Below are 14,467 nucleotides of genomic sequence, written 5' to 3'. Positions count from 1 at the left end.
AAGATAGATTTGACCTTTTCATTGTGTCAAAAATGCTGATTTAGTGAAGATTGACTATAAACTTGACCACACTAGGCCAAAGTCGACCATGAGTAAACTTTTTTTGCAAATCAATACCGCAAGGCATTGATTTGCAATTTGAGTATGGTCATTTGTAGATCTATTTTTTTAATTTTTTTGGTCTATAATTTAATTCTCTACATTATTTTTTGACTATATTATTTCAAAAAAAAATTTACCCTTCGAGCAGTAGAGAATTTTTTTTTCACAGGTATCAATTGTCAGATCCTGACCCTAGATAGGGTATCATCCATTTTGGTGGTCATTACAATCTAGAAACACTTAGTGCACAATAAACCATAATCTGGCACCAAGCTCAAAGCCCAGTGAACACATATTCCACTACCTACCTTTGTTAAGGCTATTGCATGGGCTTGTTTTTACACATTCCGCTAAGTGGACTCCCAATGCATGTGGGATATTTCAATCTAATTTCTAGCAGTGCAATTGTCCTTTTGATCACTGAGACCCTATTTCCAGCTTGCACTTAGGAGTTTGGTGTTGTAGAGAAAGAAAACCTAGCAACTTTTCATCCATCTTCATTTTACAGCATCCTGTTTATTTGGTGACCACTTTTTTGATATACGGCAATGACTGTTGTGATTTCTCAGTAGCCCCTTTTGAAACTCCAGTAACACACTAACTTCTCTAGTGGCAATTAATTTCTTAGTCCCGTCATAAGTTTCTCTACCACACGTCACACCAATAATAGGACATGTGATACTTTGTAAGCCATGCCCAGTCAGCCAAAGTACACCAACTTAGTGCCATATTGGCTTCCATGCCAAAATTTACACTATGAAATGTAAGCTACCAGCCTAGTTAGTAGTGAGTCAATGGTTTGACACATCATTGTATGGCATTTTCCATGTGTACCTATCCATATAGCCATACATCCCAGTTATCTGCCATGTCACCCTAGGTCACTGATTTTTATGTTGATGTCATCATTTCACTAGGTTAAAATTGATGACCATCTGAACATCAATCCTAGTCATTTTCAACTACTACAATAGCCATTCAATCATCAAATTTAAGATAACAGTTTTCCTACTAGACTTGTCTCCAGATTATTTTTTGATTTGGCAGCCTAACTTTGCGAGGCCATAACTTTGACATCCAGACTCCAATTCGATGAATTTTTTTTGAAATTAGATAGAAATTCCAAAACTTTCTAGTGGTAGTGTTCTTTTCTATTTTTGGTACAAGGATTTGTCAAAAATTGCATTTTTTGGCAACTTAACCTACTTAATCCTACATTTTCCAAATTTAAATGGTTTGTACGAGATCATCTGTTCATCTTTTTAGGTTTCATTTTTTTTTGGAAGTGCATCATTTTTCAACTACTTTCCAGATTTGTAGTTAGATTCTAGGATTGTGTGGAAAAAATTCTCACTTCAAGAACTAGGGATTTTTCTATGTTGAAAAGCTTTAATTACTTTTTAGAATTGTTGTACATCAGACCTATCATGCTTAGTGATAGATTTGGGCCTACAAGATAGTTGTAAAGAAAAAATTAGAAGTCCACTTTGTTCATTTTGGCAAGTGGCCCATTGTACATGAAATACTTATAAATTGCCAAAAGCATCTTTTTTGGGGGGGTCTTTAGATTGAGTAAAAAGGGGCTATGTGTATTGTGTTCTTGTGTCTCTTTTGTTCTCTTTATATTTTCTACATCATGGGTTCATTTAAATTTCCACCTCTAACTTCATGCAATTATTCTACATGTAAAGATATTGCATGGAGTTGATTAATGGAAAAAGGTTACAATATTTATGTTGATGGTATACTTACCAAACCTAGTGATGCTAAAGATCTCATTGAATGGAAAAAACAAGACCAACAGGCTTTAGGAATTATCAAGAGTTGTTTACATAGAGATCTCTTCTTTCATAGTGCTAGTTGTACATAATCCAAATCAGCTTGGGATAAAATTGAATCATTGTATGGTAAGGTGGAAGAGGAAAATAGATTTTAGATTGAGGATGATCTACTTCTCTTTAATACAAAGAACTTTGACACAATTTAGGATTACATCAACAAAGAAAATGAGTATAGGACACTACTTAAAGATTGTGAAAATCCCATGAAGGATCAAAAGTTGATTCATCACATCTTGAAGAGGCTACCTATAGAATATGTTTCCTTTGTTTCAATTTTTTATACTCATAAGTTTACCATGGAAACTACTTACCATAAGCCTACATTTGATGCATTTGCAAAGATGTTGATTGTTGAACAATCTTACTTCATGGATTTAGGACTTCTCATGACATCAAAGACCAAAGCATTGGTGGCTAGTGATGAGCACCAATCAAGTCAAGGAGGGAAAAGTTCTAGCAACAAGAAGAAGAAGCAATGGAAGTTGAAATCACAATCTAAGACACAACAAGGCAATTATTCTTCCAATAAGAAGGGGATTAAGGAAAAGAAGGACAAACTTTTTGGTGCATATTTTCAAAAGCCAAATCATGATGAGGATCATTGCAAGACTAAAAGAATAAATGAGTTAGAAAATCTACTCGGGAAGAACAAGATTCAAGTGCTAGGTACTTCAAAGGGAAAAGGGCAAGCACTTATTGTAAATACAAGTTCTTCTTTGGAATGGATACTTGACTCAGGTGCCTCCTATCACATGAGTTCTTCAAAGGTAGACCTTTCTTCATTGAAGCAGTCATAGGTACTACACATATTCATGAGGGATGATTCTAAAATGGAAGTTGAAGGAAAAGGACATGTGGAAATGGAAAATGGGGAATTCAAAAATGTTCTCTATGTTCTTAACCTTAGCTCCAATCTCCTCTTACTTTACCAAATCACTCACCTTGGATATGGTCACAAAGTTGAGTTCCTTCTAGATTTAGTGATGGTGCACAATCTTAGAGTTGATTCATTGGTTGTAGTGGGGAAAATCAATCATGACAAGAGGCTTTATTCCTTCTCCCACATTGTGCCTAAGTCTCCTTCCCAAGCCTTGTTGACTCGCTCACATTCACAAAAAAACCTATCGCATGAGCAGTTTTTTCATCTTACCTTCTATCACCTTCAACTTTTCTTCAAAAACATGGTCAAAGGTCTACATAAAATTAACTTTTCTAAGGGAGAGTGTTCATCATGTTCTATGGATATTTATTTCAAGGAGAAGTATGATAAAGGGAAGTCTTCTAGAGAACCAATTGTTCTCTAGTTGGTTCACATGGTTTTAGTAGGGTCTTTTGCAGTAAGTTCAGTTAGCGAAGGTCACTACATCCTTACTTTGGTTGATGAATTTTCATGTTTCACATGGGTCTACTTCCTTCATCACAAAAGTAAAGTGGATCATAAGCTTCAAGCCTTTAAGACTCATATTGAACATAAATCTAGGAAATCCATCAAGGTTCTATGGACGGACAATGCAAATAGATATGTGGATAGAAGACATAGAGAATTTTACAAACTTGAGCAGATTGATCTTTAGAATCCACTAGCATTTAGTCCACATAAGATAGATGTTGTAGCTATGAGGATTAGAACTCTCAAGACAATGGAAAGTTGCATGATAAAAGCCAAATCTCTTGATCCTACACTTGAAGTTAAAACCATTAGTAGTGCTACTCACACACTTAATAGGTCTCCTCATAATGCCCTGGATAGGAAGACTCCTTTTGAGGCATGGTGCAGTAGAAAACTAGTTGTGAGTCATTTCAGATTCTTGGGTTGTCCAGCATAGGCAAACCTATCTTCTAGGGGTTGCAAGGCACTGACACCTAGGCCTTTGACTTTCATTGGGTATGAAGATACAATGGAGGTTTATAGACTTATCAATCTAGAGATGCATAAGATTTTTGTGGAGAAGGATGCACACTTCGAGGAAAGTTCACCAAGCTTATCCTATAATCCTTAGTGCACTTCATACATAGTGGAAACTAATAGTGACACTAGTGATAGTGCTTTAATAGATTTAGACACATGTAGTTCTATCGATAGTTGTAGTGAGAGGTCACATCATTAGTATAGTCCACATGCTTATATTACCACTATGAAAGGTCCAATAAAGTAGGGTACACATTGTCTTCCAGCTCCAACTTTAGTTGATGACTTCTTGGTAGACACTGCAAGTATGTTCATGGATTCACATATGACAGACTTAGGAGACAACCTTGATGATTTACATCTTCTCATTCATGAAGGTGATCCTTCTATAGTTGTTGCGAGGGCTCACTTTGATCCTCATGTCCAATCTCTATATGATCAATCTTCACAGGTTGGCGTGATTATGGATCCTTATGTACAACAATTGTTAGAGGTCTCTTTATTAGTTGAGGAGATAGATGGTTCATTGGAATAGGCTCAAAAAACATCCTTGCCAGATCTGCATTTGTTCTTTTAAGAACAATTGGAAGGGGTGACCATTATTATCAACATAGGGATACTTGAAGAGGTTTTAGGGCCACCATACATCTTCAGGATTGCACCTTTTCCATTATATCTTCCAAAGGAGAGGAATGCTATTATGCACTCTTAGACCAACTTTTTCCTTTGAGTGCTTTAACTGATAGGCATTCTTCAATTGGGGGATTAGGAGGACTACCTTATCTCTCTTCATCTTCTTTCTTATCGGGGGGACTTTTTCCCCTTATGAGGTTTAGTTCTTCTCATTCTTCACTTTTGTATATATTGGATGTATGTCGTAATGGGGGGGGGGCGGTCTTGATTACTCCATCCATGAATCTATTTTTGTCTCTCTTTTTGGGGGAGGGTTTTTCCCATGAAGTTTTCCCTCTTTTGTCCACTTTATGAGAGACTACATCTTCATTATGTACATGGGTACCTAACATGGCCTAGTAGTTAGGACCCATTATACATTTCATCCTAGTTTTTGTAAGCTTAAGATAATTCCCCTAAGTTGCACTTAAGGAGGGTGTTGGTGTAAATACATATCTACTATTTACACTTAAGTTTACTTAGGGTAATGCATTATTTTATTATTTTATTTTGTGAGACACTTAGGATTTTGTGCACCTTTTTGAGTGGTCATGTTGACAACACAAAATTATGTAACTCTATTTCAGCACATGGTGTCTACAACACTAGAGTTTGTATCATCCACTAAGTTGTCATGTTGACAACATAGTTATTCACACTCCATTTTTAGCACATGTTGTCTACAACACTGATTTATATGTTACACCCTTGTAGGCTTATCCTCTCATCATCATACTTACTTTCATTCTTAATGGAGGATAACCCATATCTGGTGGACATGTGCCTAGTTGTATGACTTATCATGTAGCTAATTTCGAGGCATTCTAGATGCATCTCAAAGGCCTTTATATATAGGGACTCCTAGTGTACTCTAAGGGCATATTGAATAAATACATCATCATTTTGATCATACTCTCTCTTTGTGGTCTATAGTTGTGCTTGTGTTTGAGTTCTTACTTCTTGGGTGAACTTTTCCCTAAAGAAAATTCTTACAAGGATACTACTTTTCTTGTTATAAAATTTTATGATGTATGGCTATGGCACAAGAGGTTATGTCATGTTAATTTTGATAACTTGGTTAGTATCAGTAACATGAGGAAAGTTAGAGGTTTTCCTAACTTTAAGAAGCCTAATCATGTAATGTGCAAACAAATTTAGTTAGGAAAAATGAAAAACTCAAGTTTTAAGAGTAAAACTTATACCTCTAAATGAATACTAGAGATTGTTCTTATTAACTTATGTGGACCAATGGATGTGTAATGCTACAAAGGAGATAAGTACATAATGCGATTTGTTGATGACTATTCTAGGATGATGAAAGTTATGTTTTTGAAATAGAAATCTAATGTTTCCAAATTTTTAAGTGGTACTTAGCAAGAGTTGAAAAGGAAAAAGGAAAAACTATGAATTGGTTGAGATCTAATAGACAAGGAGAATTTACATCAAATGAATTTTAGATGTTCTATAATGATAGAGGAATCAAAAGATAAGCATCTACCCCTAGAACCCCTCCACAAAATGAAATAGTTGAAAGAAGGAAAAAATCTATAAGGGACTATGCTAGAGCACTCATGATAGAGAAAAATGTTGCTTTGAAATACTGGGAAAAAGCTGTAAGTACAACTATCTATACTTTGAACTGTGTGCAAATCAAGAAAGGTACTCATTCAACACCTTTTGTACTATAGTATGGATACTCACCAAATGTAAAATACTTTAAGGTATTTGAAAGTGAGTGTTAGATTATTAAATATGTTAGGAATGGAATGCTTGATGCAAAAAGTGAAGAAGGTATATTCTTAGAATACTCCACAAGAAGTAAAGCTTACAAGTGTTCGAATACTAACACTAACAAAATTGTGGAAAGTGAAAATGTGAACTTTTATGAATATACAAAAGTATAAGAGGTTGAACCTATGAAAGAACCAAAAGAATACAAATCATTTTTATATACCTTTACGAAGGTATTACTATTGAAGAAGATGCTACAGATCAAGTTACAAATCAACAATAAGTTACAATGACTGTCGGGTCACATCCTATGAATGTCAAGTTGCATGTAGGAGCTAAGATACATTCATATGTAAAGTTACAAAATGAAGAGGGTGCACATTCCAATTCTAAGATTAGTATATAAGAAAGAGATGCTAAACTACCTAATAGAGATATGTATAGTGATTTTAAAGTTGAAAGAAAAAATGAAGAAACAAGAGTTGAACCAAGATTGTCCAAGTATGTCAAAATACATAATCCTCTTTCTCAAATCATTGGAGACAAAGATGCTAGACCAATGACAAGAAACAAATTAAGAAGTTAAACATGTTTTCTAAGCATGAAGTAACCCAAATTAGTAAGAGCTAAATTAGAAGAAGTTGACATGTACAAAGACATGAAAGAAGAGATTGAACAAATAGAGAAGAACAAAACATGGAATCTAGTTCCTAGACCAAAAGACAAAAATGTGATTTGTACCAAGTGGGAATTTAGAAACAAGCTAGATGAAAATGGTGAAGTCACAAGGAACAAAGAAATATTAGTTTGGAAGGATATACACAAGAAGTAAGAATTGACTATGGAGAGACATTTGCATCTATTGCTAGATTGGAAGGAGTAAGAACTCTACTTGCCTATTCTACATGCAAAGGTTTCAAAGTTTATCAAATGGATGTTAAATCTACATTTCTAAAAGGTATATTAGAAGAAGTTTATATAAAAAAACTAGAAGGTTTTGTTGATATTAACAATAAGAACATGGTATGTAAACTACACAAAGCTCTATATAGTTTGAAACAAGCACCAAGAGCATGGTATGAGAGACTTCATAATTATCTTGTGAAAATTGGATTTGAAAGGACTGATGAGAACAACAATCTATACATGAAGATAGAGAAAAGAAAATGTATTATGTTATCTGAAATATTTGTTGATGATATAGGTCAAGATGCTTTATGTAAGGATTTTGCAAATTAGATGAAGCAAGGATTTGAAATGCCTATGTTTGGAGAGATCAAAGTTTTTGTGGCATTGCAAGTATATCAGATGAAATATAGTATATACATCACTTAGTCAAAGTATGTCAAGGAAATATTGAAAAATTGTGTATTAGAGGATTACAAACCAGCAAGTACACCTATAGTGACATGATACAAATTGTCAAAGAATGGTGATTTTGCTGAGGTGAATCAAACATTGTACAGGTCTATGATTGGTAAATTGTAATATATAGTACATAGAAGACCTAATATTGAATTATCTATAGGGATAGTTACAAGGCTTTCTCTTAGTCCTAGGGAGAATCATTTAATGCCTATGAAGAGAATAATGAGATATATGAAAGGAACAAAAGAGTTTGGTCTAAACTACAAGAAGAATAACTTTTTTGAATTGAGTGTCTACATTGATGCTGATTGGACTGGAAACATTGATGATAGAAAGAGCACCAATGGAGGAGCATTTTTATTATGAAAGAGACTAGTTATGTGGACTAGTGAGAAACAAAAATGTACTTCACAATCTACTATTGAAGTTGAATATGTTGTTGGTGCTATAAATTGCACAAACATTGTATGAATCAAATAACTATTCAAAGGAATGAAGGAAGAAATCATAGAACTAGAGATACTTTATTGTGATAATACAAGTACTATCACTATATCAAAGAATCTAGTGATGCAAACAAAGAATAAGAACATTGCAATAAAGTATCATTACTTGAGAGAGTTAGTTCAAGATAAAGAGGTAAAGATGGAATATGTTAACAAAAAAGAGAAAATTGCTAATATCTTCACAAAAGCATTACCTAAGGATGCTCATGAGTATATAAGAGGTAAACTAGGGGTGATACCCTTATCAAAGGCTTTCTAAGTAACAAGTGGAGTGCCCCACATCAAACAAGTTGATGTTCATGTGTTACACATTGATGTAAAAGATCTATTTTAGGAGTAGCCTGAAGTAATCACAAAGCTAAAACTTCAAATCACTCACAAGCAAGGTGATAGAGGGAGAAATTGAAGGAACTGAAAAAGTCTATATCTGCATGCTTAAGGTGATAAAAAAAAAATTGTATGTCTTTGGCACTATTATCAAGGCGGGAGATATTCTACTTATCAAGCCAATATAAATGTTGAAGGAAAGATTTATTGATATCAAGAGGGAGATATAGTAAGAGGGAGTTATAAGAAAGAAATTTTGTAACCTAATGAGAAGATGGAAGTTGTCATTATGGAAGTTTCTAATAGAGGGAGAGATATCAATACAAGTTTTATTTTTGTTATTTTCCTATTATTTTAACCTAGTCAATTTGGTATATTTGGTTGATTAGGTTGCTTTGCCATCAATGCCAAAGAGGCAAATTGTTGATATCTAATTGAAAAGATTATTGAAGAAGAGTGTATTTCAATAACTATTTTGTTACGGATGTCAAACCTACTATTTGCTAGTAAGACAACTACTTATAAGATTCAAGCACTATCACTTAGTTGATTGATGAAGAGGATTTTATCAAAAGATGTAACAATAGCACTTATAGGAAAGGTTGAGTTATGATTATGTTATGAAGTACAAGGATCAGTTAAGATAGTGGTAACATGATGTATTAGTAATATACTTAAGGTTATAAAGGCTAGTTGCACTTAAAAGGTTTAGAAGAACAAGTTACACAAAATTTGTCTCCCAAGCTTGACCGAGTAGATAGTAGGTGCCAAGAAAAGTTAGAGAAATTTGGGAAGAAAATTAGTTGGAGCTAAGTAAAAGTTCATTTCAGTGTAGGCCAAGAAAAAAAATTGATGCCAAGTAAAGTTTAGTTGATGCCAAGCACATGTAAACTTTTTGTTTGTGCTAAGTAATTTCATAGTGAATTATGTGAACTAGTTGGAAGATAAGGTTGATGAGCTAGTGGCAAAAAATTAGAGGTAAACCATTTTATTAAGAAAATTCAAAGTAGATTCTAGGAGAAGTTTCTATAAGAGGTATGAGATATGGGGTAGATATATTATATCTTACCTAACAGATCTATACCCTAAATTGGACGATGGAGAATGAGTAGCAAAATATCATAATTTACTTTATATAGGAATGGATGCTATTGAAGCAAGGTTATCATGTGTGAGAACCTAAGGGAGAAAAGGTGATGCAGAGGTTGAAGGGTCTACCCACAAACTTGTAAATTTAAGCACAATATGGACCCAAACCCCTATGTTTCAATGGTGTTCCCAAAAACACACAATGCCACCAAAGACTCCAAACTTGGATTTACCTTCACCAAGTGTTTCCTCGACCTCTACACACCTTAAAATAATTCAACCAAAATTTTTATAAAGTTTCCAAACCTAAAAATCTTTGGTAGATACAAAAAAAAACTAGTTTTCCCCTTTACTAGGCTATTCTCTTCTTTGGATAAGCAGACCCTATTTTCTTCATTTTTCTCTTAAAATTTCCAAAACACCAAGAAAATAAATAGGATTTATAGATACCCTTTTGGTAGTTCTATAACATACTCAAAACTTAATATGGACTCCTTTGGAAAAATATGCCAAAACTCATGACTGTCATTGTTTTTCAAGGGTAAAACATGAGGTTTTACAAAGAAACTATGCAAAATACTTATCCCAACTCCACCAAATTCATAGATTCATCATATTCTATGCCTAATTAGACAAATCCATCATCAATTTCATTCTATGAGGACTTTTGATATGAAACCCCCAAATTCAAGCCTTAAAATCCTCAAAATCAAGGGTATCACCAATCTAGGTCAAGCAAACACTTCTAGGATCTAAAAATTAGGATTCACCATCCAGTAATCATGTCTTCAAAGAATATCAAATAAAAATTATACCTTGTTAAGCCAGATGTACGGTTTCATAACACCTAGCACTCATTTGGGTATGCAAATTAGTCCTTCCAACACTCAACTTTGAATTTCTTTCACAATAACATAAAATTATTCACTTTTCTTGCATATTAGAGGTTATTTGGGCATGTTAGTGCTATGGGTTCCATCCCAAGAAGCAGTTAAGAGTACACATTGAATGGAACACTCAATTTTTAATGTTAAACAAGGCAAAACTGTGACTTTCAATGTGACAGCAGCAATAAAGATTTAAACATGTTAAGAAATGCATTAAATCTGATTCAAAGTCTCTTAATAACACTTTCCCAACATGAATGAAAGATTACACCACCAAAATATGCTTCAAATGTGTAAGAAAACTCAGAAATTTTATTCAATTATTGGTTGTTCGTACAATTTCTATACTATTTCGTACATACCAATGTTTCTTGCCTTTCATATGACTAAGACATCTTAAATAAACCTTAGAATACCTTCCCAACTGACCAAGTTGGTTGGAAATGTTTATTTAATCAAACAAATAACAAGTTACTATTTTCCCTCCAAAACACTATGTGACGGTTTGGATTTAAAATTTGAATTGCAAACTATGGTTTCTATGCATTTTCTAACCTTCTAACTTATGCTACTGACATGGAATTGGTCCTATGACCTTATTAAATGCCTAAAACAAGAAACTACTCCCAACTATCACTTATGGCTCATTTGGCCATTTTATTACATTATGTTGCTCATAGGGCTTTATCAGGACCTTTGACCTTCAATGTACTTTGTCCATTACAATATGCCATTATTGGCCTTAGAATGTTCCAATTAATCTTCAAAGAGGTCCTTTCTCCATTGTCTTTATCTGGTACCAAAGTCTTCTTCATTGTCTTGATAGGTGCTCTTGCACCACAAGGAGTCAAGGGTTTTGCATCATCAAGATACCTAAGAGAAGAGTTTGCAATGTCATGCAAAGAAAGAAGGCTTAAGGAGATGAATTCTTGAAGGGTGAACAAGTTATCAGAGCTACAAAATATAAAGGCCAAGTAGAATTGAGGACTAGACAATGATCTGTAATATGTAAGTGAAGTTGTAAGTTGGATCAGATCAAAGTGATACTATTACTCTCTAGAAATTGTATTAGTCTACTTTTAATTTTTTGGATTAAGGTTAACCTAATAGTAAGTTGTAAATCCTTTAACTAGGTGACATTCCAAGTGAATGCTGTAAAGTCATGTAACAAGGCTCACTTCTAATAGGGTGATTCAAATCCTTTAAATGGATCACATTTAATAGTGTGTATTGTAACCTTTAACAAGGTTGGCGTTTTACAAGGCATCACTTCAGAAGAGTGAAAAGAGTAGCATGTTACTAGTGGTTCTTCCCAAATTGGGTTTCCACATAAATCATTATATCAAGTGTATTGATGAATCTGTTAAATTTCATGCTTTATATTTTTACAAGTTGATTTGATAATAACCTACATGTTTTTTGGTGATTTCAAAATCTTATAGATGCATGTATGAGTATAATTTTTTTTTGGATTTACTAAGCTATGAAATTTTTTATTTATACATGTGAACCTTGGATAACTGATTCACCCCCACTCTTAGTTATTCTAAAGTATTCCAACAACAATCATCACTGATCTTATTATGGTGGGACCAATTCTATTGTAACAATTGCTTGCTAATCCACTACATTTGGTAATTGGCTCTATTACATTTGGTGCTCTTCCAATTGTGGAACCTCTTAACTTATACTTGATGTAATAGGTTCAATGATCTAGATATTTATCACAATTGGTTGATCCCCTACCATATCATCATTTTAAACTACCATGTCCATAGTTACAATTGGTTGTTCTTCATCTAATCTCTTTGTTTGCACCAATACTTCAATTAACTGCACCATTTTTGTAGCAATGGACTTGTGCACATTTTCTCTTTCAACTACCTCTTTTAATAACTATTTTCATGTTGGAGAATAACTAGTTACTCACTTGTCAAAGAGTGTATCATCAAGCCAATTGAATCTCAATATTTCTTTTTCCTTTCTCAAGACATTTTCTCTAACTATCCTTATTTCTGTAGAAACTTGTTTAAAAGAATCAAAAAATAATTGCACTGGTACCATTTCCTCAATAGTTCTAAAAAACCAAATATACTTTTTATTAGTTACAACTGTATTAAGCCTGATGGCCAATTATTCATTCAATTCTTTACCCCATTCCTCCTTTTCTCGTATCTAGCGTATATAGGTTTAAGTACATGTGGAAAGAGATAAAAAAATTTATGAAGATATTATAGGAAAAAATTATTTATTTTTCTTTGCAACAAATTTATCTTACAATCAAAATCTAAGAGATTAGTAGCCTAGTCATAAGTTCTTCCAATTTGTTCATTACAAAAATTAATCATATGACAACAAAGGGCTATGTTGATATCATCCCTACTAATCCATTTATCCAAAATTAGCCTTAATGTTTCCTTATTATTCATTAAATCATTCCATATCTATACTGATTTTGACAATTCTGAATAAATGAAGGCCAACCAACTCTATCCACTAGATACAAAATTCTATCTCTGATTCTGTCTTCATGCTTGATGCCCAATTCCACATGCAATGACCATATTTTTTCCTTCTCCTCATCAAGCTCCTCTTTTGTATACATTTATAGCTTTTGAGGCATACCAAGAATCTCTACAACTGGGATAAGAAATCTTGAGATGACCATATTAAAAGATTTTATCAGAGGAAGAGGATACAAAATCCTAAGCTCACCAGATTGTGGACCTACCTTTGTTTTCCCAAACTATATATCCATTTGTGGAATCATGCTTTCTAGTTTGTTGATCTTCTTTCCTCTTTCTTCCTAGGCATCCGAGACCTTTTTGAGTTCATCATTTAACTCTAAGAAATTATTATTTTCTTGAGTAGCAACCACAACTCTAGAATCAGCCATTTCTTTAGTTATTTGGGCCACTTTGTTATTATCTACCTCATCTACTTTGTAAACCATGAGATTGCCTATGTGATCATAATTTGAGACCTCTTGATCTCTAGCCTTATCTATCTTCTAAATAGACCATATGACCAAGGCTTTATGGTCATCACTATGTTTCAACCCTTTATGGGCTTGTAAAAATTCCTCCTCAGTTTTGAACTCACTGTGTTTTGGCTTTCCAACTACATCAAAGATCATTGCATTAGCAATGTCCCACTCAAGAAGTATGATGACCTCTGAGTCCTTTAATATTTTCGTCCCCCCATCAGTGGTTATTTTATCAAACTCTTCTATAAGGCTAGCCTTGACATCTTCTTCAAATTTAGTGTCCTACCTATTAGGTTGCTCTGTTTAATTTTCTTGCACCTTGCCTCAGAATTGCTAATATTGTTCCTCCACAAAAAATGAGTAAATTCTCTTGACTTTACAAAGCTTTCATCATCCAAAAACTTCTTAGATGCCTTTTCCACCATAGGGTCAATTTTTCTACCTTGAAAATCTCCTATAGTAAGAGCTAATGATGACATGGGAGGTTGTTCAGGTACTCATTCCTTTATCTTTGCTATAGTTATAACAATATTCCTTTAATCTCCCATCTATTTCAATTTATCCCTTAAGGAGTCTTCATCATCTATTCAAATAAGGGTCTGTGAAGGAGAATACTCACAAAACTTGGAAGAGTAACCCTATTCTTACTTCTCCTTCTTTGCAGGTCCTCCATTTTTCATTTCTAAGCTTTTTCTCTTGTAGTAAAAATTGATTTCTAGTTATATCCTTAGAAAAATAAGCAATATGTTGATGCAATTTAGCTCTTGTGCTCTCCTTAAAAAACCTTCATGATATATAAAATGAGAATGGGACTAGGCCATTTGGTATTTTTCTAAACAAATTTCTAATTGCCTCCAATCTTGCTCAACAAAAATAAAATTGTCTTTCTACCCTTAGATCTTCCTAACAAATCCCTTTCTTTTAACTTTCCTACTTTCCTTAAGAATTCTTCAAACCCCACCTTCAAAGGTACTTGATATGGGAACACATTTGGTTTCCCTAGGAAACCATACACTCTAAACATAGTAAAAACTAAATATGGGATAATG

Source organism: Cupressus sempervirens, chromosome 7 (assembly GCF_028749045.1).
Source record: "Cupressus sempervirens isolate cs-2001-9-10 chromosome 7, ASM2874904v1, whole genome shotgun sequence".
In the NCBI taxonomy this organism is placed as follows: Eukaryota; Viridiplantae; Streptophyta; class Pinopsida; order Cupressales; family Cupressaceae; genus Cupressus; species Cupressus sempervirens.
Note: the sequence above shows the minus strand (reverse complement) of the source record.